This window comes from Canis lupus, chromosome 3 (genome assembly GCF_011100685.1).
Source record: "Canis lupus familiaris isolate Mischka breed German Shepherd chromosome 3, alternate assembly UU_Cfam_GSD_1.0, whole genome shotgun sequence".
Lineage (NCBI taxonomy): Eukaryota > Metazoa > Chordata > Mammalia > Carnivora > Canidae > Canis > Canis lupus.
The window spans coordinates 8,358,473-8,385,045 of record NC_049224.1 but is presented as its reverse complement, the minus strand read 5'-3'; the positions used below and the strand labels follow the sequence as shown (position 1 = coordinate 8,385,045).

General features: G+C 39.6%; 1 protein-coding gene across 5 annotated transcripts in view; it reads left to right on the top strand.

Moving 5' to 3' along the window:
* LOC119871051 (collagen alpha-2(IV) chain-like) overlaps positions 1-26,573 on the top strand; it is a 125,817-nt gene that overhangs the window by 39,984 nt on the left and 59,260 nt on the right. For 4 of the 5 annotated variants that reach the window (XR_005356598.1, XR_005356600.1, XR_005356601.1 and 1 more), the window contains one exon: positions 7,000-7,106. The exons of the other annotated variant lie outside the window; for it this stretch is intronic. The gene's annotated coding sequence lies outside the window, so the exon portion shown is untranslated. The remainder of the gene's footprint in view (positions 1-6,999; positions 7,107-26,573) is intronic. 5 annotated transcript variants of the gene reach the window in all.

The window sequence follows — 26,573 nt, the reverse complement described above, 5'->3', positions numbered from 1 at the left end:
TATGTCTGAAGTATCTAGGCTTTTTCATTTTTTTTTAAGATTTTATTTATTTATTCATGAGAGACTCAGAGAGAGGGAGAGAGGGAGAGAGAGAGAGAGAGAGAGAGGCAGAGGCACAGGCAGAGGGAGAAGCAGGCTCCATGCAGGGAGCCCGATACGGAACTTGATCCCGGGTCTCCAGGATCATACCCTGGGCTGACGGCGGCGCTAAACCATTGAGCCACTGGGACTGCCCCTACTTTTTCATTTTTAATATTTAAGTCAAAATCTTTTTGTACGTGGAAATTTTTAAAACTTTGAAATTACTGCAAAATCTTCAAAACAGTTGTTGCTGGTTCAATGCAGTATTTTAAACATATTATATATATATAATATATTTAAGTAGATTAAGTATAGTAAATACTGATTTTATTTTAAAGGTCAGATTCAGTGATAGAGTAATATCTTTTCTCATTTGAACTAATAAAAGATTTTTAAACATTTTGGAAATATCAAATGTGTTAATTATAGCAACAATTTTATCCTAGACTTATATACAAAATAAATTCATGAATTTTGTAAATTGATCACAGAGTAGATTATTTTTACATTAAGAATTAAAAACTTAAAAAAAAGAATTAAAAACTTAAATTCAGCAGTATGTGAAACATATTGACTATATGTCGTTGTATTTACCTGAGACTTCCTAGTTTACCAAATTAAATGCAAATTTCTTTCTTAAAAAATTTATTAAACATCATCATTCACTGATCTCTATTGAGGAATTTTAAATAAAATTTATTACTTATCTAACACTTTTGAATTTATAACATCCTCAAAATGGTTTAATTTATCCTTGGCCAGTTAGTCCTTCAGACTCTTAACTTTCTTTTTTATAAGGCTGGTTTAAAAGACCGTTTAAACGTGTTTTACTGTTACTGGTTATATTCTATTTCTGGTATATTGAGGGTCATGAGGACTGCCTATGATCAACAGATCCCATGAAGATGGGAGTGGAGACAGGATACTCACCTTAATAAAGGCCAGGAATGACCCCCCCCTGAAGCAGAGGTGCGATTTGGCAGGTGGAAATGACTATTTTCCTGGAATGAGTTGACAGAGGTAGGTTCTTAACTAATTTGGATTTGGATATATTTTCAACCAACTAAACGGAGGAATTCTTAAATCCAGGATTGAGCAAAGCATTACAAGCATTTTATAAGAAGTGATTAGATTAGGGGGATTTTTCTGTCCTACTTAACGTCAGAGAGAAGATATTAGTATTATTACATTAGCAGATTCTTCTTAATTTGTAGTACTTCCAATGGAAACTTGGCCTAAAAATTTGACTTTTGTAGAAAACTGAAGACATTTTTGATTAAACACGAAATTTAGTGAAATTTACAATTATTTAGTCCAGTTATTCCTCACCAAAGAATTATTATATAAATTAATAAATTATTAAAGATAAAGATAATCAGCTTTAAAAATACATATCAATTGAACGTGTAAAGTGTAACCATGAAAATACTGATGTTGAGTTTTTGCTTAATAACCATGTGCTTCCTAATCTGACACCATTTTTCACGAGAGGCCCAGGTTCACATTTCCACTGTGTTAATTCTTGTAGGTCCTGTGGCTCTTCACAAAATTAAACAGACGTCAGCCAGTTCCTCAAACAGGGAAAAATAAAAGAATAGAAAAGTGGTTAGAAAGGAAGAGGAGTTACATCGCCTGATAGGTTTTCCCTTTCCTCTGTCTACCGCCCTCTTTCTCTGCACATCCTTCCATCGAACTCAATACTTCAATACTATTGAAATTGTTGTGGCAGCCAAGTGAGACAAGAAAAAAATTGTCCAACTGCTGCTTGACCCCCAAGTACTAGCGACACTCAGTTTTTTGACTACCACTGAGAGTTTAAAAGTGCTTATCAGAGCAACTCTTTACTGCCTTAATTTGCGTGTACAGATTGCTGTTAGTGCTGCGACTCTGCTTCTTATCAAGGCTTGCTAGCTAATTTCCTTGTTTATTAGCTAAGTGATTTTCTTAATGGCTACCCTTTTGACAAAAAGAAATCTTAGCTGCTCTGCCAAGAAAAACTGAATTAAAAAAAAGAAACAGAAAAGAAAAACTGAATTTAAAAACTCCTGGTGACAGGGATAAGGAACATCTGTATTCACGCTGCTGCTGTGTTGTTGGTATGGGGGAAAATCTGGTGATTGACCTTGATTCTTGACTGAAGTCACAAAAATATGCATAATTTGGCCTTTATCCATAAACCAAATAGCAACAGTCTCCAGTTAAAGCAGGAAGTCAGCTTCCTTTGTTTTGGGCGTGGAAAACAGAATCTTTTCCGACCTTATTATCAGACGGTTTAAGGAATTTTTTCCTGAAATATTTTTAGAATCTTCATTTTGACAGAAGCATTTTTGTTTGAGTTAATGTTTTACTAACAAGGAGGTATCTTGTTTATATTTGAAGATTTAGAGCCCTCCAATGTTGTGTTTGAAGGATAATTTTTTTTTATTTTTTATTATGAAATAATAAAAGAAAATCCAAATACGTAGTGGCACCAACAAAATCTCTCATGATCTGATGATAGCTTTTGGATTAGGGCCCCTGGAAGGGACACTGGGCATATATATATTTGGGAACCAGTTTAAGATTTCTTACAAACAAATTTAGCATGGCTCTCGTCAATGAGGGTAAGACCACTGGAGCTGAGATCTCGATAGCTGACAGCCTGGGGACCCCACTGACCCTCCAAGGTTGCCCTTGGTCCTCTTCGGCACCAGGTTTATCGGTGAACGTATAGGACTCTTGGAAACTCATCTCTGCCTCTATAGCTTGTGAATCTGACATGATACCAAAATGTGTATTTGCCCATCAGATGTCATCTCCGAGCTTGAGCGGTGAGTTTGGGTGTTTGCAGCCCACACAGTAGAAATCCATCTTTAAGCAAGACGAGAAAAGGTGACTTCCTAGGGTTTAAGGAGAAGTCATCTTGCCCTTGCAAACTGGATTACAATTCTGTTGCCTCTTTATATTGTTTATTAAGCACGCCGCAGTCAGTAAGACTAGAGAGGATAGCAAACAGAAAGAAACAAAATCAAGAAAAAGAAGACGCCTTTGTTTCTATTCCATCCTTTCTTTTGACTGGCCTTGACTTGGGCGTCCTTCGTTTTCTTTCCTGTGCTTGCCCATTGCATCAGGACTTCACATTTTATAAAATGAGGGTCAGTTTCCCTCATTGAAATGTAGCCATCTGCTGCCTGCATAACTATGAGCCAATTGCGTCACCTCTTTGTGCCTTGATTTCCTTACTTGTGAAATACTGATAGGATATCACCTACATCCATAAAGCTGTTGTGGGGATTAAGTACATTAAGATGTGTCACGCATTTAGCTTCGTACCTGGATGTACAAAGTGCCATGTAAACAGTCATCTAATAATTACTGATAGAATCTATGAATAGATTAATGATAGCAAGCCATATACTTCATTGCCAAGTTTCAAAATGTTACACGAGGCAGGGTTGTGAATTCTTTATGTGCAGTGGCACAGAGGCTGGTGTTTTGCTTCTTTTATTTCAATAGATTTGTAGAATGTCTTCTTGATACAAACGGATGGTTGGGTTAGTCCCCAGAAGACTACCGAATGGCGAGAGATAATGTCCTAGGAATCCCAGGCATCGTATTGAGTCTGTCACTTTTATTGGAAGAGGAGACAGCAGTGGCCACTGTGTCGAGCTAGGTGGTTATTTTATGTTTTCATTTATGTACTCATTTCCCTCATAGTAGACATGATGCTTTCATTACCTAATGTGAATATTCTAAATTATATGACCCTTATTAAATCTTATTTTGAAATTAACTTCTGGCATGGTGAGTATATTTCTTTTTGAGGCATCACATTTTTTGAACACTTAGAATCTAACTTTACTCATTTTACACTGAGAATATTGTATGCAAAATAATCTTGAAGGACATTTTATTTCCTAGTATGTATTTTCAGCAGGTGGCTAATGGCTTTTGACCTGCTCTAGCAGCATACAGAACTGAATGTCAGATAGAATATTTTTTAAAGTCTGCATTTTCATCTTGCATAATGAGCACAGGAATTCTTCTTAAGATAATTTTGCATATATATTTTTCCAGGTAGTTATTGATAGAGATGTGTCAGTTTGATAGGAAGGAGAAAATTGTAATGTTACAACATTTAGGTTTAACATTATTTACATCTGTTCGCATTGGTAAACAGAAGTATCTTAATAAATAATACCAGGACTAACATATTTACGTGTTAAAAGCCATTTAAAGTTCATGGTATCGGCCTTCCACTTTTCCCATATCTTTGAACCATTGTGAAGAAAAATCACATATTTTAATCCACTCGCTTCCCTTTTTTAGTAATTTACATTTTCTCTTGAAATTTATGCAGGATATTCCATGGCCTATTTTCACACAGCCTTTGAGAATTATACATATTAAATAACAATTCTCAATTTTTGTGTGAAAATAGACCACCACATATGCTATATAAATGATACAGATTGCTTAGGACCCTAGGATTAGCAATTTTAGATCATGGTCAATGTTAGTCTCAGTTTAAGTGGGAGCACAAGTTTTGATACAACCATAGTCTTTGCAGTCATTTGCCACGTAGTTTGTATGTTGAGTGACACTCTGATTTAAACTTTGTTGAATTTTTTATATGAAGTTGTGCATGCAGCTTGATTAATGCCCAGACTAGCTTGTGGAGTGGTGACTCGGGAAATGACAACATAAAGAGTTCTCTTTCCTGTATGAGCGTATTGGGGTTGGCATTTTGCCCCTGAACGGTGTGTTGAGGGAGGAATATTGTTTGTGTGCTTTGCATTTAAACCTTAATTTCGGAGTTCTAATCTTATTTATTCCCTCAGGTAATTACTGGTTTTTCAAGATGCAAAAGAAGTATATCATTGGATTTTTTTATTCCAAAGGGTTAAACTTGTATTGTAGATGTCGGTTCTTTACATTTAGGCGTTAAAAATTCTCACACATCAAAGTAGCTCGTGATTCTCATCTGTGGCTAGAGAGTTAATCATCTTTCAGTAGTGCTTTGAAGTTGGCTTTTCTTCTCCTTTTTTTTTTTTTTTTTTTTTTCCCCTTAACCCAGCATGGGATCATGAATAAAACCAACCACTCTGTTAGGTATAGTGCATTATTGCTTTTGCCTGTGGCTCTTGCTAATAAAAATTCAAATTCTGGTTAGTTTGCTGGAATCAAATCAATGTGGTATATGCAGCATACTTTTTTCCTCTTAGGAAGCCCTCTCACAGAAAATAGGTGTGTGTGGGGGGAAGCATGGTGGTGAAGAGAAAAGATAAGGCAATTCAGGGTTAAATATACTTATTTTCACTTTTCTGCCTATGTTGTGGTTAGTCTGTAACCCATATCAGAGTTTTTACTGCCTGGTGCCCTAGAATCCTTAAAATTAAAATTCCCATAACTTAGCAGTAAAATTCCTAAAAATTTCTATTCTTCAGTCAAAGTGCATGGATCTGCTTTTGTGTGTGAGGATTTGGACAGTATCAGTAGCAGTGACTTAATTTGATAATGTGTGTGGAGGGGCTTTTACATGTAATCAGATGAGAAGCCATCACCTGAAGAATAGGGTAAGTGATGAAGAATAGGTAGGTGATTCCTAAAAGATCTTGGAATCCTGACAGGTGCTAAAATCAAGTCATTTTGCTTATAAAATTACCTAATAACTGAATCAAATGGGATTTGGTATCTTTACAACTAGGATTTTTTCCATGAACATGGACGTGGAAAAGAATTGTGCCTAGATGATTCCTTCAGAACGTGACACATGAATTTAGAAACCAGCGAACATGCCCGAACCACAGAGATGATTGAACAAGACTTTCCATCCTGGAGCCAGATGTACTAAGCTCAGCTGGAAAGACCCTTAAAGTGCAGTTAGGGGAATACAAATAAGGAGCTTATTTAGCAAATTTACATGTATATGTTACCGTGGGTAGGAGCATGGTCTCAAGAATTAGAGATGGCCAGATTTTCTCGGTTTTGACTTTGAAGGCTGGTCACTTTGGGCAAACAAATTATTCTCTCTGAGCCTCAGGTTTATTAACTATAAAATGGAAATAGTCATGTTGTCTAATTTATATCATTATAGGAAAAAAGTACCCAAATTTAAAAATTTAAATAAAACTTACAGTGAACAAAAACTGCCAATTCTTTAGAGCCTTGGAAATATGCTACCATTTATGTATTTTGCATATATTGGAACACATTGTTGTACAGGCTCATACTTGGCCTCAGAAGCCTGCTCAACACGGAACGCCAGGAAGCTCCTACTATTTTGTAGAAGCTGGCAGTCAATGTAAAGTATATTCATTCTTCCTAAATTAATCCCATCCTACCAGTCCCCTCTCTTTCTGTTTTGCTGACAGTCTCCCTAATGCAAATGTCAATTCAGTTGCTTAAAAAGTGGGAAGAGAGAGATTAGTTATCCATAATCTAATGTTCAGGCACCATGCTGGGTGTTAAGTAGGTGTTTCCCATTTGTGTTAAGTAGGTGAGTCCCAAATTTACGTTTCCAGCTCTGTCCTTTGCCCCAAGCTCCACTCATGAGTTCATTTATTACTTGGCTCCTTCCCTTAATTGTCTGACACGTATCTAAACTGACTGCTCACTGCTCACTGTCCTCCAGCCACGTTGGGGCTAGTTTGTCTTCTTCGAACATTATAAGCTCGTTTCTGTCTCAGGACCTTTGTTCTTCCTGTTCTCGAGGCCTGGAAGCCTCTGTCCATTTATTTGATGCATCTTGCTTCTTCTCCTGATTCGAACATTGTTTCTTTGGAGGTTGAGGTTTCTCTGAGAAATGTGTCCTTAAGTCATCCTCCCATCCGGTCAGTTTCTTGTCTCATCGTCCTGTAAGTTTCTTCAGAGCCCCTTTTCATGTGTATAAAATTATATTACTTATATAATTTTTTATTGTTTTATCTCCCAACCCAGATGCACGCTTCCTGAGAGCAGTGGCCTTGTAGGCGTTGTTTAGCACTGTATTCTCACTACCTAAAACTGAGACTGGTTCATGGAAGTGCTCTCAGCAACTTTCAGAGGTAGGAATGTTCTTTCCTTAATTGGTAGATAACAAAAGTGAGGCCCAGGGAGGATAGGGTGAAAAGCTTGCCCAAGATCACAGGGAATGGGAGTGACAGAGCTGGGATTCAGACAAATGCTGTGCTCTAAGAAGCTGTCCAACAATGAATGCCTCCCTTTTCACCCCTGAAGGTCAGGGGCATTAATGGGCGGGAGGGGGTTTTCCTGAGTTCTTGGACTGTCCTTCAAGTCTCTAGGTCACAGTCCTTGTTCCTATGGCATTTTTAGGCAAGACCTGGTCCTGATCGCTAAACTCTAGTATCCCTGGCTGACCTCTTCCCTTTTCCTTCTCAACTCAGTGCCCAAGACATGCATGATTAATATTTCACAAGAATGCATTCAACCCCTTCCTGCTTGGGAAAAACAATGAAACACTGGATTTTAAAGAAGCTCCCAAAGGGCTCCCATTGATTGTTTTGAATTTTCCACTTGGTGTGGGTAGATAGAATTTTCCACCTGATGTGGGTCTTCCTTTTTTCATAAATGCTATTTTCTAAACATTTATTACCTGACAGTGGCATTGTTACAGCTATAGTTTTTTGTGTGTGAGTTTGTGTTAATAGCACCGCTAATGCTTTGGTTGTCCTTGCCTCCTACTGACCAGACGGGAATAGTTCTGCTGCTGTCCTTTTTCCTGCCCCATCCCCTACCACTCCCTGTGCAAAAATGTGGTGCCGAAGCTGGACTATTTAGTTTGTTTTTAGCCAGAAATGCTGTAGAATCAGGCAGGCAGTCTTATAATGTAGATAGATAGGTATATCATTAAAATGTATAAATCTGTTTCAGCTTTAGGGGCAAAAAAAAAAAAGAAAAAGAAAACCAGGGTAGTTGATTAAAAAAGGATAGCCCACAGTATAATAAGTCACACCCAGCAAATTATAGAGATCGAAGTTATTGGTGCTTTTCATTCTAGGGCATCTGGTGTGTGCGGCTGCATTTGACCTTTTAGAAGCTATTGACATCATTTGGGAACTGCCTGTAAACCTGCCTAAATCAGTTAAACAGAAGGAATCTTAGCATTGTGGAACTGACCAGTTGATTAATTTAAATCCAAACACACAGTCCTGCCTGGTTGCCCTTTGCAAGACCCTTGCACAAAAGGATTTCATTCAGGAGCGTTATAACCCACATCCTGCCATCAGATCCTTTCAGCTCTTTTGGTCTTCTTAGGCTGCAGCGGCGTCTTTAACCCCTCTTAGGCTCCCTTTTATTTCATGAAAACAATATCTGTGCTGTGCTTCATACAAATGCTCTACATTTCCTTCAAAGTTCTTTATTTGTTCTAGGGAAAAGGTAATTTAAAGTTCCACTAATTGAGAGACTAAAATGGGAATTTATTTTAAACTGGCTTCTTTAGAAGAAGTCTATTAGAACTTAATCCAGTGCTTCCTCCGGGAATTATAATCAAAATTAGAATCATGAAATGTTGAAATAACTTTTTGGTATTAAAGTAAGCCATCATCCATAATTCCTTTGACTTTTAGATTCAAAACATTGAAGGCTTTATAATCTGTGTTTGGCTTTGGGAAAACAGTAATTGACTCTTGAGTGAGTTCAGAGGTAGTATAAAGATCTAGTCTGGGATCTTTAAATGGAAGCAAAATTAAAATTATTTCTGGGCAAAACTTTGAATAATTTCAGCCTGTTACATGAACTGAGAAAAGTATCCCCATATTGGGCACTCCGCTGGGCTTGGTTGCCAAAGAGGGCCAATATTTGTGTGGGGGAGAAAAATGAAAAACCTGCTACGGAATGCTTCATAGCACATAGGATGTTAGCCTGGGAAAGACCAGCACCCTCATTTTAAACACCAAAAAAACTAAGCCCCCTCTCCCACCCCCCACTTGGTTATTCAAGCTCTTAAACTGGCGTTGGTTCGTTTCTGCTTCCTCATGACCAAATTACAGCGCTTTTCTGGAATACAAAGGAAGCCTTTCAGAGTTGGTGGTATCATCTGATTCTCTGTGGTTTTGTTCATTGTCATTAATTTTAATAACCGCTTTTTATCGAGTATTTGTGATGTCTATGCCCTATCTCTGTCTTCATAACTACAGTGTGAAGTGGTACTATTGTTCTTCCCCTTTTGAAAATGAGGAACTGATGTTTAGCACAGTCTGGGTCTTGCCCAGAGTATGAGCTACTCTGAGGAGGGGTGAAGCAGGAGCAGAAGCCTCTCTGGTGGCAGCCAGATACCAAGAAGAGAACAAGACGTGTTTCTCCCAAGCCTCATAGGTTGACTTGAGAATATTATGGTCATATGAATGACTGTGCCATGGGTCATTGGTAGAAGAGAAAAATTAAGGCCATTTTGGCCCGAATTCCTCAGAAACAGTGGATTCACGGAAAGGGAAGATGATGGCACCCCCTTTCTGGCTGCCATGAGAAGCCGTGGGTGTCCAGGTGAGGGACATGCTGGGGAATCAGGGAACCTGGAGACTCTGTGACACAGGAGAACTCATGCTGTCCTTTTTGAGCTTCTGCTTTTTATTTTCATTTCTAAAAGTGAAATTCCAATTTCTCCTTTACTAGCTTGTTTCAAAAATTAAGTGATATAACTTAATCATAAACACTCTGGAGAATGAATAAAATTGGGACATAATTTTTTTTTGTTCATTTATCCCGGAAGTATTTATTGACTGAATGCCAAATGCAAGTTACAGTGCTGTAAAGAGAATAAGAAGCAAATGTAGACGTTGTCTCTACCTTTCGGAAGATTCCATGGGGCAGGAAAATAAGATACATGCTAATAATTTGGGCCACCGAATGTTTTAAATGTAGTTAGTAAGGTAGAGGACACTGGTATTTCTGAGGAAGAACCCATGCCAGGTGGAAGGGGTTTGTGGAGGATTGGTAGGGTTTAGGTTTGATAGGAGAGACGGGAGGAGTGGTGTGTGGGGGGAGGATTAGGGAGGTAGGTCGTGGGATTTAAGGAGGAGGAGGGAGAGGAGAGGGTAAGAGCAGAGGCCTGCAGGAGGGAAAGGACAAGGGCATATTAGTGTATCAGATTGTCTTATTGGCTCCATGTAGCTCAAGGAGGTAAGCAAAAAAAAAAAATTTTGTTTTGTTTTGTTTTGTTTTTTGGCAAAAACGGGTTTATTTCGGAGCTGTGAAATCTGCACTTGATTCAGTGGCTCACAGGGGAGCCTTTTAGGATTTTGGATTTTTTTTGTGGTATCATAGTAAGAAAATGTTTTGTGATGACTCATGAAGGACAAAGTGATGCATAGAATGATTAAAAGAGTGAGCAAGACGCTGCAGTCAGGGAGACCAGAGACCACAGCATTTTGGGATGACCGATGCAGAAGACTGAGCTAGGGGAGCATCTCTGGAACAAAAAGGGGGTAGATCACTGAAATTTGGCCACTTATTGGATTTGGAAGTTCTTGTGATACTTTTTTTTTTTTTAATTAAATCAGTGTGAATTTGTTTTAATGAACAAATTTAAACCCAAATGCTAATAAAATCCCATATGCCACTGCCATTTTTCATTGTTTTTTGTACTTATATTATGCTTAACTGGAATTAGGAAAAGTGTTGGGTTAAGACCAGAGGAGGCAAGAATGTTGCTCATCTGGGCTAGGGAGAAATTTAATGTAAATTATGAGGCAAAGCTGGTTTAGAGGATTAAGAACCTTTCTCCTTATCATCAGAAAAGTGACTTAGGGGGAGGAGGTAGGCTGGCACAGTAGCCGACTATCAAGGCTCTAGAAATCCTGGCCAAATAGCCCCTCAGAAGTGGCACTTTGACTCCCGTTTGCTTCCGAATCAGTACTTGCCAACACGAATTTACTTTAGTTTAAGAAACAAGGTAAGCCCAGGGCCTTGTTGAACCCTAAAAACTTCAAGGATTCAGGTGGTTGTGTGGGGATTAGATGAGATTGATAATCCTTTGTAGTCAAGGGGTGACTTCTCTGGGAAAGATGCTGTTTTCCTTATGAAAGAGTATTTTTCATCTAACTTCGGTTGTCTTTCAGTTTGAGAAATTAGACTATTGTTTGGATATCTGAAGCCTTGGGATCTACTGGGGAATAAGTGGATCTTCTGAAGTTTGAGAGTGTACAGTTATCTAGCAAGACTACATCAGAGCTTGGTGGAGTGGTGTTATTGGTTGGTTTCTTCCCCCTCCTCAAGGTGCTGTGCTGCTTACCTCGCAGGCCCTCTCTGTGCCATCCTTAGGGATCAAAGGAAGAGGTGGCAATTTTTGTACAAAGTCATCAATTTAGGAGGGAGTTTATGGTCTTCTCTAAGAGGTGGTGAGACTGCACTGATCACAAAATGTATTGGAGTGGCAAGAGGAAATAGAATACTGATGAGCATGTGATTTATAGATTCAGGGGAGAACAAAACTCCGTGTAGCTCAGAATTAGGGAGTGGAGGCTGGGGAGCTCAGGCTTCTTTTCTCTAAAGCAGGGATCTTTAACAGGGCTCATAATCTGGCCACCTGGGGCCATTTGTCTCGTGATACTTGGCTCCTGTTCCTGTTGGTGGTCTTCCATATTCCGCTTAGCCCTTTGGTCAGAGATCTCTTGGTTTGGCCTTATTTTTTGAATAGGCTCTTTGTTCAACTGTACCTTTACCAAAAAAAAAAAAAAAAAGTAACAAATTAGCTTTACCGTGGAACTATTCCTTTATGACTGTCACATCTCTGCAAGAGTCCTACACCTTTTCGCTTTTGTGTGTGTTGTCCAGATAACCTTTATTTGCTTTTCCCATCCTAATTCTGTTTAGACAGGTGGATCATCTCCCTTCTGAGCATTGTTTAAAACAACCTTAAAGTAATCTGGCTAGACTGTTGGGATGTAGTTCACTGAAGTGGTCACTGATCTTCTCTGAGAACAAGGAAACCAGAATGGCAAGTTCAGGCACATTGAGATGAATTCCCATTTTTTGACTTACAATAGTAGTTCATATCCATGGTTAAGAAAAAAATCTTAAAAAAAAAGAAAAAATCTTTTAGAAGTATTAAAACTATAATATAAAATAAAAATCGGAGTGCTCTCTCAGTCTGCAGTTGGGTGTGTATCTTCCAGACATTTTTCAGTGCATATTAAGGCACATAAACAAATTTATTTTAAAATTTGAATCCTATATAATACGTATACACTCTATATTATCACGTATAATGTATATACATGTTGCATATATACTTATATTCTCATGTTTATAAAATGTGCATATTTTTCCTCTCCCAACTGAGGATCTTGGGAAGAACACATGAGAGGGAAGGCATAATTCCATTTTGTTGGAAAGCTTTTACCTCTTACCAAAGTGAAGGTACCCTGAATTTTGTGTTTTTGTGAGGGCTGACTGTTTTTCCCTCACGAATGTCCCTCACCTTTGCAGTAGTGGAGAGTCCAACTTGTCAATTATGTTCAAATTCTCCAGTTTTTTTTTTTCCAGACTGCAAGCTGGTGTTGCTGTATCCTATTTTGCAATTTTTGTAAGCAGTACTATCGTTACACATTTGTACACTGTTTACTCACAAGGGAAACATTAAAAGGCAGGCCTATAGCTTCATCTAAATTGAAACAGAGATAATAATAGTTTCTTTGAAATAGCTTAGATCTAAGTATACTGTACAGAATGACAACCTTCATTTTTTATTGTGTTATGAATATCTTAAAGAGGATCCGCCAAATTCCTTGCTTATCTTTACAATTACAGTATTTGCACTAGAAAAATTAGACCACGGTGTGGTTTAAAAAACATGTCAATCCAATATTCATGGAGAAGAAAACAATGGTTTTTACAGCACAGATGAAAAATTATATACTTATTAGAGCATCACAGCTGATCGGATAAGCGTGGTATATCATCACAGACTCAGTCTGATGCTGAAGCATTGTTCTTGGAAGCAATGACCGGAAACCTGGTATTTTTCAAAGGGGTGGTATTCCTATGAACGTGGGTGACAGACGCAGGGGAGGACATATAGTTCAGAGGGGGGATTTCAATTATGTGTAGTTTTAGGGGTTGTTAGAAGTAGAAGTAATTCCACTTGTGATAGAAGAGACTTCATCGTCAAAAAGACCGTGTGGCAGCAAGACAGCAGATTTCTTCTGATTTTTATCTGGGTGTCATAATTAGGCATTTCGCTGGAGGTGTTTGCTGGGTAAGTGCTGTATTGGCTGGGCTTTACTGGAGCTTGGAGATAGATGCAGCGGGCAGCTGCTGCCTCCTGGAGAAGTAGATGGAATCCGTTTTCATTGTCATCAGTTCCCTGACCTCCGAAGGCACAGATGTGAGCTTTCTTGCTTTCTTTTCAAAGGGAATCAAGTATTCCTCCTCAAGGAGGAGGAGGTTCGTAATGCCATAATATTACTGCTTGTTAAAGGAGAAGAGCCCTCTCTGAACACTGACACTGTTGCTACCTGGGAGCATCCTGTACTGACCTGTGACTTTGTCAGAGCTTCAGCTGTGAGAGGAATATTGCTGATGGAATCATATAATGACGCTTGTCATTAAAAAGTCACATCGCAATGGAAAGATTCAGAATTCATTCAGTCCCCTTGCTGTGTGTCACACTCTGGTGACTTTGGTGACAACCTTCACTTCCTACTTAGCAAATCCAAGCCTGGTAGCTGGAGCCCCAGGAAGTTGTCAAAGCAATTAAAGGCTTCTGTCTCCCAGCACATTGCTTGGTTACCATAGTATCCTCTTCCTCCAAGTCTCTCCTGATGATGTCAGTATGCATACAGGGGTTGTTCAGAGCATCTACGTGGGGATGATTCACCCCGCAATAAAGCCCCTCTTCCCCGTTGCTCGGTTTCCAGCTCAGTTTCAGACGTCCCTAGAAAGGGGAGGTAAGTGCCTTGTTTTGCATATCAGAGAATTACCAAATGCCTCTGTTATTTTGTTTTAGGTGTATGAATGGTTTCTTCTTTCTAAGATACACTAATAACTGAAATCCTAGTGCATGGGAGCACTGCATCCCATTACCTAGAAAATAGACTTACAGTTTGTACCTAAAGTGTGTGTGTGTGTGTGTCTGTATGCGTGTGAGACAGGCTTATAAAAATAACTGTGAATGCACAATGTAATGCTTGCTACTTTCCTTGATAAGCAGCATTAGCAAACACAGTAGAGCTTTTTATTTCAAATTATTTGAAATATATAAAATCCTTAAAATATTTTGACAAGTGTCACAGGTCAAATGGGGCTTTTTTTTAGTGTGCAAATTAGATATTTTTTATTGATACTTTATATATTTCATCCAGTGGAAATATTAACATTTTAAAGGTCAAGATGACATGGGCAGATGTTAGAAAAGAGCTCCAAGCTACGTGGAGAATTTGCATGTTAGAGAAATTAAAACTTAGATTATAATAGGACAAGGATTCAGTTACAGGGAGATGTATGAAGTTTAAAGTATATAAATAACTGTCATTTCATACTTATTTTGTACTTTTAATGCTTTTCAAAATATCTTACAATTTGCTCCCGTTATTGTGATAAATGAAATTAGTGCTTTATAAAAGTTTTCTTTTGGGATCCCTGGATGGCTCAGCAGTTTAGTGCCTGCCTTCGGCCCAGGGCGTGATCCTGGGGTCCGGGGATCAAACCCCACATCAGGCTCCCTGCACAGAGCCTGCTTCTCCCTCTGCCTGTGTCTCTGCCTCTCTGTGTCTCTCATGAATAAATAAAATTTAAAAATCTTTAAAAAAAAAGTTTTCTTTTAATACATATTCATGCTTCTTAAAGATGAGCAAGCTGAGTTCAGCTTTATGACAAGAATACTTTAGAACCACTTACAAACATTCACATAGAAGATCCATGAACAGATATTTCCTTTTTAAAGTTAGTTTTCTATCTCAATTCTTCTACTACAGTATGCCTCATCAGTAGACAGTAATGATGAGGCCCACAAGCCAGGTTTCTCCCTAGCAGCCTGCTTCTCAGTCTCACTGCAATAGGAGAGTGCTGCCCATATGACCATATTAATCTTGCATTTATTTCCTCTTCTGGATTCCCACCCGCCTGCTTGAGTGTGTCTATGCAGAACATGCTGCTGTGTATAAATGAAGTTGGTAGGTGAGAGCAGTTTCTAATTAATTCATTAATGGATAGGTTTGCAAGAGAAGAAAAGATTAAGGGTAGAATGGATGGAGTAGGGAATCCCATCCCCCCCCCCCCCCCCCCCCCCCCCCCCAGTTTTTAAGTAACTGAACCTTTATTGTGTTGGAGGTAAATATCTGGCTCTTTTGAGATGTGGGTAGATGGTTTAGTCTGTCCATTTCTAGAGAGACCATTAAAAGTGGCATTTTTGTTTCTTGTATTTTTGGACTCTTCTAGAATATACCCTCCTTTGTTTTAGTGGGAAACTTAATGGAATGGTGATACTCTTCACTCACCTTTCTACAGAGAATCAGTAAGAAATACAGTTGTGAGAGAGTGTAAAAAAAAGATTAAAAAATTTAAATTTAGTTACTTGTATGTGAAGAATATGTCTTTTTTAAAAAATATTTTATTGGGATCCCTGGGTGGCGCAGTGGTTTGGCGCCTGCCTTTGGCTCAGGGCACGATCCTGGAGACCCGGGATCGAATCCCACGTCGGGCTCCCGGTGCATGGAGCCTGCTTCTCCCTCTGCCTGTGTCTCTGCCTCTCTCTCTCTCTCTCTCTCACTGCGTGCCTATCATAAATAAATATATATATATATGTATATATATATTTTATTTATTTATTCATGAGAGACACACACACACAGAGAGAGAGAGGCAGAGACACAGGCAGAGGGAGAAGCAGGCTCCATGCAGGGAGCCTGATGTGGGACTCGATCCCAGGACCCGAGGATCACACCCTGGGCTGAAGGAGGCGCTAAACCACTGAGCCACCTGGGCTGCCGAAGAATATCTGTCTTAAATATCATAAGTGCTTATTTGTGAGTTTCTTCTACTCTGAAAATATGCTAAGATACTTTGACTTTTAATTACTCTATATTTAGAATACTTAAGCCTATTTACGTGTTTGAAAATTTGCTAGTTAATTGGTATTTTAAAAAGTTCCTGGAAAGTAGAGATACTATGATATACTTACATATTAATATGTATATTACATATTACCTAATCACATTACTATATATATTATGTGACTTAGATTATGGTAGGTTAAATATTAAAAAGAATTAAGTCAGTGTAAACAGTTTCCATACTTTTGAAAATCCTTTTATTGAAACACTTTTAAAATGCTTGTGTTGGAAAGAAAACTGCTATATTCGAGGCTATGTTCCATCACATTCTTGTACCTCGTTATATTAACGTTTTGGATGATATAATTTAATCTATTGAGTAGCTAACTCTGCATAATTAAAAAAATACTTCTGTATATTTTAACCCTCAAGATATCCATGAAAATATTCTCCTGCTGACTTAACTGATGCAGGTGGCAGTTTATGTAGGGGGGACTGTAAAGATTACAGTTTCTTTCATGCCGGAGTCAAGAAGGACTTCTAAGCAGTTTGAAACACAGAGATTTTAAAAATTGGCTTAGGGGAGCTTTCATTTTGCTCTCATGTCGTAATAAGAATGTTTTAAGTCTTACAGATACTTAAACTTGTGCCTGCTTGAAATATGGAAATGGCAAGTCGGTAGAGTTGACCAGTAGGAACCGATGAAACATGGCAGAGAAAGCATCACTTTGGTTCTCACTAGAAAGACCACAAGCTAGATCAAGATAGCGTCCACAAGAATTAGAGGAAGCCGTATGGAGAACATAGACCTGGAAGTGAACATTTTTTCTGGTGAGAGGAAAGAGGCTCCGCTTGCGAGGGATTGGTTAAGGGCTTTGCCCAGCTCTGTTTGGGTCCTGGCCAAGCTGGGCGTGGAGCCTGGACCCTCACACCTTCACAGGCCCCTTTGCATTTTCACGGCAGCCTACTCCCTAGTTGGAGCTGAGTGCTTTTTCCTTTTTATTTTTTATTTTATTATTTTTTTTTATTGGAGTTCGATTTGCCGACATAAAGCATAATGAGTGCTTTTTCCTAATCAACCTTTCAGTTTACTTTCCTCCTACAACAGGAAGGATTAAAACAATCCAACAGCTAGAAAGTGTATTAGTTTTCATTTGTTGCTGTAATACATGACTGCAAACTCGGTGGCTTAATGAATAGGGAGTCAGTGTTTTGTAGCTCTGTTGGTTAGAAGTCTCTTGACCTCTTGGCACAGGTCTCCGTGGACCACAGGGTCAAAGTGTCAGGAGGGCTAGGTTCCTTTCTGGAGGAACAGCGTAGAGCCCATTTCCCTGTCTTTTCCACCTTCCAGGCTGCCCTGTACTCCTCGGCCCATGGCCTCTTTCCTTCCTCTTTACAGCTAGCAGGTGCTGACCGAGGCCTCGTGCAGCCCTCTCTGGCTCTCTGCTACCGAGAAAGATTCTCCACTTTTTAAGAACTCAGTTTTTATAACCCAGGACAGTCCTATAACCCATTTTAAGGTCCTTAACCTTAATCGCACCTGCAAAGTCCTTTCTGTCATGTAGAGCAACATATCCACAGGTTCTGGGGATTAGGAAAGAGGCATCTTAGAGACCATTATTCTACCAACCAAAGAAAGATGACAAAATGCCTGGCTGGTTTTATCAACATTACATCCTCAAGTCAGACTAATATATATATATATATATATATATATGTATATGTATTTTTTTTTAGATTTTATTTATTTATTCATGAGAGACACACAGAGAGAGGCAGAGACATAGGCAGAGGAAGAAGCAGGCTCCCTGCAGGAAGCCCGATGTGGGACTCGATCCCAGGACCCTGGGATCATGACCTGAGCCCAAGGCAGACGCTCAACCAACCACTGAACCACTCAGGTCTCCCCACAAATCAGATATTTTTACCGAGACCTGGAAGTTAAACTGGTAATTGCCAACAGACCCTATGAAATTTTGACCTAATTTGGTGGGTGCAGCCAGCCCCTTGCATAATTAATCAGGGAAAAAGAGATGAGAAAGAAATGTTTCACCAACTCAAACATTTAAAAAACTCCAAGGTACAGATGTGAGCCTTATAAAGTGACAGTATTCTCAGTTTAATATTTTTAGTGAGAGGCTCACGTCAAATGAAGTTAATTAAACAAAGCTGATTTGGGAATGTGAAAATTCCATTAGTTAACTCGTTTGTGAATCAGCCTGGGTTTCCTTAGAAACTGAAGAGACCCAGAGGTGGGCACTAGTAACCCTGAGGTTTGAATAACACTATCATTCATCGATCTGGCCTGAAGCCATCTCCGTCAAAAGACCCAGCCGTGAATTTGGGGGGTGCGTGGTTTCCTAGGAAAGGCACAATGTTAGCATCATCAATAACACTAGGCTTGAGGTCAACAGCTGCAAAGATAGTTTCTTTTCTTGTTCACCTCTTGTCTTTATCACAGATTTGAGCCAGTTCATGGCACATGGATCTTCCAGATTCCTAGCAGTAGTCTTAAAGACTTCTTTGCTAAACACTAATGATAAAAGATGTAGAGGAGAAACAACTCCAGCCTATTACTTTTGGACAGAAAACCAGAAATTATTTTTGCTGTGGTTCTCTGAAGGAAAAAAAGAAAAAAAGGAAGGAACCAAGGGCGGGTGGGGGGGGGGGAACGGAAGGAAAACCAAGTGTTTTCTTGCTCATATTCCTTTTATTTTTGGAATCATTTTCTAAGGAAAATTGAACAGTACTTTAGGACCCTTGCTTAGAAGACAAGAGCTTGTGGAAGGCACATTTCTTTGCAAGAAGTAACTATGGGGGTGGGGGGGCGTACCTGCCTTCAGCTCAGGTCATGATCCCAGGGTCCGGCTCCCTACTCAGTCTCTGCCACTCCCCCTGCTTGTGGGCTCTCCAATAAATAAACACAATCTTTTTTTTTTTTTTTTTTTTAAAGTAACTGTTGAGGGCAGCCCAGGTGGCTCAGCGGTTTAGCGCTGCCTTCAGCCCAGGGTGTGATCCTGGAGACCTGGGATTGAGTCCCATGTCCGGCTCCCTGCATGGAGCTTTCTCCCACTGCATGCGTCTCTGCCTCTCTCTTTCTCTGTGTCTCTCATGAATGAATAAATAAATAAATAACCTTTAAAAAAAATAAAGTAACTGTTGGTCCTTTTGGCACTAAAGAGGTACAAGAACCTTAAGATTCTATTTAAAAGCATAATCTCATTTTATGCCATCATGGAATTTATTTGTCAATAAAAATATCATTACCAAAAGGAAGATGTTGGTTGACAATGAAGTTGCAAATCAAAATCAGCTAGACAATTTGATAAACAACAAAATAACTGTGCATTTGTAGGAAATGCCTCTATAAACAAAAATATATATTTAGTTGGTAGTTTCTTCCTTTATGTACATATTAAACTCACTTCAATGTTTAGTTTCTTTTATCAAGAGTATGTGTTTTTTAAGTGCTAATATAGATGAAGGAAATCCAAACTTTTAAATATTAAAAAATATATGTATATACACACACACACACACAGTATTCGATTTAATACTGAATTTCCCCAGCTACAGTAAATTAGAGATTAAATCTCTCTGTTTCCTTGAAAAAAAAATCACGGAGCAGCTGTCTTCTCTGATAGAAGACTATTTAATCTTTAAATCATTTTGAACTGGCTCAGTTGCTTTACTGATCCTTTAACTTTGTCAAAAATTATCTTAGAAGCTTATCTTTGAGAGAAATCAGAGATAAAGGAGCTAATTAATGGAGATGAGAGTTCTGAGGTTCTGAATCATATGTGGTCAGTGAATGGTGGATAAGGTGGAAGGAGACTTCAAAATGAAAACTTCAAAGATTGTTATGATTTCTCATGGGCTGTTTTGAAAACTAGCTCATTTTTATTGCTAGGGGGATGTTTGCAGGGAAAGGGAGTAAAGGCAATCAGCAAAGAAATGATGGAACTAGAAAGTTATCGCAAACCTTTGTTTCTCTGAAGGCTTTGTAGATCAGAGAACCACCTCAAGCTCTACTCACTTTCTCACTGACCTTGCATTCCCTTGTTTTCCTTTAATTTATTGCTGTGCTAATCTGACTTAAAATGGGCAAGACTTGCAAAAAGAAAAGCAATTATTGAAGTATCTATGAAGAAAGTTCTGTTATTTTAATGTGTGGGATGCCCCCATTTCTCTCAACTACTGCTATGGAAGCAAGATTTTATGTAACTGGCCCACCAGTCTTTTTCATCAACTCCTGCTTTAGAGTGAGTATTGATGGGAGCAGAGGGCACCCAGTCTGTGGCCTGGGGCAGATAGGGAGAACCAAGGTGGAGCCGCAGTAGTTCAAGGGCACTGAGACACAGGGACAGAGGCTTGGCATCTTCTGTCGGGGGCTGTTGTGAGCACTGCAGTGCAGGACCAGCCAGGAGGTGGGAAGGCAGGGAGGGAACCATTCCCCATACTTGGTGCTTACTGTGTCCTAGATGACTTCACAAAGAGTAAGCCTATGTTGGGGGCAGGGGGTTGGTTCCCTGGGTTTCAGCCACAGTCATGATGTGACAGGCTCTCTCTTCCTTTAGTGCCCACGGTTCTTGGTCACGTTGCTTCCAAGAAGGAAGAGGTAGGCCAGACAGACGCAGAGTGGTGGGCAGCAAAACATAGTTTATTCGCCATAGTACAAAGATCCTGAAGGGGGAGGGGGCCCGAGAGGGTCGCCATTTGGGCCTTAAAATCTAGGTGGGTGGCAGTTATGGCTCTTTGGTGCGGGCTGTATTAATCTGATTGACTCTCCTTGTGCCTGTAACCCAATCAGGTTTTTGTCCACATGCTCATTTTCTTTCTTTCTTTCTTTCTTTCTTTCTTTCTTTCTTTCTTTCAAGATTTTATTTATTTATTTATGAGAGACACACACACACACACAGAGAGAGAGAGGCAGAGGGAGAAGCAGGCTCCACGCAGGGAGCCTGACGTGGGACTCGATCCCAGGTCTCCAGGACCACACCCCAGGCTGAAGCCGGCGCTAAACCGCTGAGCCACGGGGCTGCCCCTACGTGCTGATTTTCCTATCTAGTGGTTGTTCACGCGGGAAAGGCTGTATTTCATAGCCTCCCTGATCAAGAGGCTTGCAGCCACCACTGCCCTGAGGCCTGTCTGGCCTGCCCAGGCCACCAAATCAAAATCAGTCTTTGTTTATACATCCTACTGCTGTTGAGCTGCCCTCCTCACCCCCTACCCCGGGCCTGGGTTAGGACACTCAAGGCCCAACCCTTCCTTTCTGTCACAAACAAGTTGTAGGTCCTCCCAGTAGGAGGACTTCAAGCTGGGGTGCTGGATAAAGCCTAGAATGACAGGATGGGGACTTCCTTTTCACAGTAGTGTGCTCATAGGATGGGGCCCCATTGCCCCTGCCTTCCATCTTCCATTAGTGATGGGAAATAGAGCTGCTCTCAGGTGCTTCTTTGCCACACCAAAGATGCAGGGGAGGGGAGGCCACTGCAGACCGGCCTGCAGCCTCAGTAGTCGTAAGTAAGGGAATGAGCTCACCAATGATTTTGTGAAATTGAAACCTGATAACAAGTACATGCCGCAATTTAAGCTCAACATTTTTCCAAGAGTCTTAGAGAAAAGTGACAGATGAATACGACTTACCAGTTGGAATATTGGAGTATGCTAGAAGTCAGGCGGCCTTGCTTCCCTTTATTGGCAAAGGTCACTCGTGTCCTCTTCAATCAAAATGCAATCTCAGTAATTACTATTGAATGCCTTCACGTGCATGATGGTGCACTAAACACAATGCCGGATTAATGAAGGACGACGTGACCTTGGATTTCAAGGAGTTTTCAGCTCAGAGAGGAATTACTTACGGAAAGGAACTTTCTTATCATTTAATAACTCTCGTGGTTTTATTTTCATGGTAATTTTTGCCAAGTGGCAAAGTCCAGTTGGAATTTGATAAAGTCATCTTATTTACGTTCTACCGAAGAGCACATTTTTCCTAAAATACGAAATGAATTGATGCATTTACTTGGTGGCAGACCTATTGTTAAGCTGTTAAGATTTTTATCTGCCCCTCCCTTTCTTAGTCCTACTTGCCTGACTTCCAAACTCTACTTTCTCTGTATTTCTCCTGTCGTAGGCTGTCTTTCCCATACACCTACACGTGCAACATGCACACACAGACACACAGGGAATCACTTGACACTGGACACTCCAGAGGTTAGTTCTTCTCTTTACTGCGGTTTGCATCTTCCTTTAGTTTCCCTCTAACTCAGTGTAAGCAGCCGCACTCCTGTTTCTTTTTTTTTTTTTTTTTTTTTTTTTTTTTCGCACTCCTGTTTCTTGAAGCCCTTGGAGTGTAAAGCGTGGTGCTGCACACCTAGGCCTATGCCCCTCCTTGGCTCCTACGGCGGAGCCTTGGTTGTCTGCTTCTCAGAATCTCCTTCTGGGGGTGGAAGGCAGGTGAAATTAAAGGACAGAGTGGTAAGGAAGGAAGGGACATGGGTGGTAACAGTGGGAAGAAATTGAAGCTAGAATTTGTAAACCAGGAAAAGGGGCACTGAACTAGAGCACTGTGATTGTGTTGAGAAATTGGAGTCTTGTGACGTCAATAGGATGAGGTAAAGAAGCAGCACCAACAGAATTACTTCGAGGGTTTCCTAAGGCATTTTGTGGTGAGCAAAACAGACTGTCGTATTCACACATTGAAATTTCTGCACTGAGTTCCCGGTGTAGCTTCTGAAATGGCTGAAACCCGAGTTTAAAAACCTCTGGACCTGACATGTCTTCGAGATCACCGCAACTATTCCTTTGGCCTGTTCATTCTCTGCCCATCATTCTTCTCAATCCCAGGTGCTAGCGTCATAGAATGAATTCTCTACTTCCTATTTAGAAAGGACTTGTGTTTTCTAAATGGAACTTAAGGAGGCAGATACTTTTATGCTAATAAGCAGCATATATTAAACTTGATTAATAGTTGTCTAGAATTACCTCCTAATATGTTGGCTCTATGAGGATTTTCCAGGAAGACTGAACTATTGTTGAAAGGCTGATTGTTTAGAAACAATAGCTTGGAATTTGCCCAGACTTAGTAAAATGTTGGAAGTTTAAAGGATAATGGATTTTTGTAGTCACCATATTCTTCATTGTAACAGTCTCCCATATTGATTTGGTTTACAGTCTACGGTCTTTTTGTGTCATAGCAGATAACTCATTGGTTATCTGCCTGAGGTTTTGGTATTTGGGATTTTGTCATCATTGCAGTAATGTCAAAGAAATGAGTGGTCAGTTTTAAACTTGGGATTTGGCAAAAAGAAAAAGAGCATTCTTCATGAAAGCTTTTTTTTTTTTTGATAAAAGCTTTCACCAAGAAATTCATACTTAGGCTTTGTGACAGCCAGTAATTATCAGATTGCAGTTACTTTTCAGAGGTGTTTACCCTGAGTCAAGGTTTTCGCCATTTGATGATCTGAATCGTGAATTAACTCTGATGTAATCCATTGGTTTACCTCAGCGTTCAGTATGCCAGCCTGTGTTAAATGATGATAATTACTCCTAGGCACCTATTTTTAATTCTTTGCCGCAAAAGTAGTACTGGGCTGGGAGAATCAAGGCATTCCCTTGTTTTAAGAAACTCACATTAGAGTGGGAGAGATAAGATGAGAACGCAGAAATACAATTCCACACTGATACAAACACTGCATTTCTTCACCCCCTTTCATAGCAGAGTGCTCAAGTGTGATCCATGATTTTTTTTCTGCAGTTCATTTTCTCTCACTCTGTCTTGAATCCACTTCTTCCAGAACCCACTTCTTCACCCAAACTGCTCATACTAGAACCATGACTGGCTTTCAGAAGTGCCAGTATCTTGGTCAGTTCTCAGTTCTCCCTGGATGTGACTTGCTGCATTCTTGGAAAGAGGTGGTCATTCTCTGCTTCTACATGTAGCACATTCTTCTGGTTGTCTTTCAACCCAACTTGCTTTTCTTCCCTGTCTTGTTTGTTGGTTCGTCATCATCTTCTTTAGTCTGAAAGTTGGATACTGTAGCACGCGGTCTTTGGTCCCGTTTTTTGTTTTTTTTTTTGTGGGTTGAAAGCTACTTTCTTTGTGATCTCATGTGATCTCTTGCCTTTAAATTCCATCTGTACATTGACAGTTCCCAGATTCCTATTACTGATCAGAATCTCTCTCTTGACTCTAGGCAACATATCTACTTGGGGTATGTAATAGGCATCCTGAATGTAGTACGTTCAAAACTCATTGTCTTCCTCTGTCAAAGCTACTCTTCCTACAGTTTTTCCTCCATCAGTTATTCCAGAAATGATCGATATTAACACTTTGACATATGTGTTTCCACGTTTATGTGTGCACACTTATTTCTCTTCTTTAATCATGAGATCATTTTGTGAACACTGTTTCTTCTTCTGGCCCTCCCCCAAACCCCTCTCTACCCAGTATTTATGGATATGTTTCGCATACTCTTAAATACTCTTCAGGAACATAGCTTTTAGGAGCTACTTGGTTATACCATAATTTGTTAACTCTCCTTATGAGTGAATATTGGATTGCCACCCATGACTTGCTATTATAATTTAAGCTATAAGTAATATCCCCATTACTTTTAGTATTCCTGTTACAAAAAAGAAAGAAACACTTCATCATTCTAGTTTTGCACAATCGCGGTATGGTAGCCACTAACCATATGTGGTTGTTGAGCACTTAAATGTGACTAGACTGAACTAAATGTGCCGTAAATGTAAAATACGCACCAGATTTCAGAGAGTTTGAAAAAAATGTAAAATCTCTTACTAATAATTTTTATGTTGCTTAATTGTGGAATAATAGTTTGTTTTTTTGGGCTAAATAAGCTATATTTTAAGAGTTGGGTTCATCTTTGTCCTTTTACATTTGTAAATGTGATTGTAAGAAAATTAGAAGTTACTTGTGTGGCTTCCACTGTATTTCTTCTATTGGACAGCAGTGTTCTAGTTGCTCAGGTCAAAAACCTTGGAGTCACCCTTTCCTTCTCTCTTATGTTCCATATCCTGTTAGTGGTACCAAGAGGCTGACTACTTTTCCCACCAGCACTACCCCACTTGGACCCATGCTGGTCCAAGCCATCATTATCAATTCTCGCTTTGATTCTTGCAGTCTAATTTTAATATATTGATCCAGGTGATTGTCTTAAAACATGTCAGATCATGCCTCTCCTCTCCTGAAAACACTCCAGTGGCTTCTCCTTGTGTTCAGAGTAAAAGTTTAGTCCTAAAACAAGGGGTCTCCATCTACCCCTTTCACTATATTTCTACAGTCTCACTGTGGTAAGCCAAACAGTGTCTCACTTGAAGTCTTGGCATTTGCTCTCCCCCCACCTCGAGTGCTCTTCATCCTTTTATCTCTAGGGCCCGGTCCTTCACCTCTTTTGGGCATTTGCTTCTCTGTGAAACTTTTCTGAACATCCTATTTGAAATTATGAGCTCACCCCAGCCAACTGTACCCCAATAATCCATAATTCTCTTTCTCGCTTTTCTCATCTTCTTAGTGCTTATCAGTAGCTAACATATTTGTCTTGTTGATTGAATTTATTTTCTGTCCCCACAAGAACATAAGTTCCACGAGGACAGGAGCCTTTGTTTTTTTCGCTGCTGTACCTCCAGCTCTGAAAACAATGTTTAGCACATATTATGCAATAAATGACTATTTGTCAAATAAATGAATAAATGAATTTATTAATACCACACGTGCTCTGTGGACTTAAAGAGGAAGATTACAGGTGTTTAGTAGATACGACACCTGCTGCTTTCTATACTGAAGTGAACTAAGAGAAGGTAAGACTGGGTAGTCAGGGTGGGGGCATGGTTAGAGAGGACCTTAAATCTTAGCCTGAGGGATTTACATTTAATTCAGTGGAAAATAAAGAGCCATTGAAATTCTTTAAACAGAAGCACAACAGATTGGGGTTTTCTTTAATCTTATAGCTAAAAGGATAGAGCTAAAGGACGGAGAGACGGTTGATAACAGTGCATAAAAGAATAATTGATCCAATCATGGGAAGACCAGAGGCAAGAAGGCCAGTTGAATGGGTAATGCATTCATGCAGTTGAGAACTAAGGATTTACTTTAGCAATCTATAGGTGTTGATGATCAATTGTATGTGAGAAGGGAGGGATAAATAGATAAAGATGACTGTTCTCCAATCCCCAAAGGGAGATGAGAAGAACTAGGGAAGACTGAAGGAGGCAAGTTTGGAGGGAAGTTGAAGATTTCAGTCTTGGGAAGTCTGTAGCTTGAAGAGAGATGAATTCATGTAGTGTTTTCAAGGCATTTCAAGTCTCTTCAATAATAAGTGCACATTTAACCCAACTTGGGAGCTTGCTGTTTCTTAAATTCATGCTATGAAGGTGTTCTGGGAAAGATAATAGACAGAGGACCCTGCTTTAGCTAGTATTTGCCAGTAGAAATCTAGTGAACTCAACTCTAGATTTGCATACTGCAAAAACATTAATTGCTCCCAAATCAATCTGGGC